We start from the raw sequence: 993 nt of genomic DNA, 5'->3' as shown, positions 1-993 counted from the left end.
TTGTAGAAAGAGACAAAGAAAAAAAATTTTTTTTAAAGAAAATATTTTTGCGGCACTATATTGCAGATGCGAAATTCCAAAAATTATGGGCGAAATATCTCAAAGTGAGGTAATATAATAAAGTAATACATTTATCATCGTATATAGCAAATGACGTCATGCGCGCCAATTTCCTAACCATCTCATCTGGGTGATGCGGAGCGCACCTACGCATTGACTATGACGTCATATACGTCATTGTATGTGTGGGGTGTGGCGCATGTGTATACGGGAATTCGTAACATGATCTTTCTCATTGCCGCGCGTAAAATAAATGTAATTTGCGGTAATAAACAACCTAAATATGTTCCAGAAGTATAGCACTGCTGTATATTTACGATGTTTTCCTCAGCCAAGCAGCATTTTTATTACGAATTAGTAGGGATTCACATGTGGATTCATTGCATCATAATAGCGATTGTTTGACCTGGTAATTCATTACGAGCTAATAGCAATTCACACCTTGATTTTTGTGTCATTTGTCCCCTTGAATATTTAACCTGCAGCTGCTTGAGAACAGGTTGGACATTTATCCTTTTACGTATACGATCTAGTAAACTTAATAAAGGATTGATATGTTTGCAATAAATATTGAAGCAGACGATGTTGGTATTGTTTCACGAATTTGGTGTAAAAATGTGTTGAAGTTATAAAAGCTCAGATACGCCGAGCGCCGAGATTTAACGAAAAATATGGCCCGAGTCTATGTCGTCACCAAGGAGAAAGTCGTACGACGGTACGAGAATACGTTTCTGTTTAGACGAAAAGCGTCGCTAATCAAAATCATTTAGAACACGTGGTTTACGGTGAAAGATGAAGACGTAATGCAGCACTTTGTATTATTTCAATATAGAAGGTTTAAGAATTTATTTTTTTTATTAAAAATCTGTCTAATCAGATAAGAAACATGTGGGTGCTCGTGTTATTCAATAACGGCTGTAATTCAAGACGGGC

This window comes from Ciona intestinalis, unplaced genomic scaffold (assembly GCF_000224145.3).
Source record: "Ciona intestinalis unplaced genomic scaffold, KH HT000066.2, whole genome shotgun sequence".
Classification (NCBI taxonomy): Eukaryota; Metazoa; Chordata; class Ascidiacea; order Phlebobranchia; family Cionidae; genus Ciona; species Ciona intestinalis.
This window is presented reverse-complemented; position numbering follows the sequence as displayed.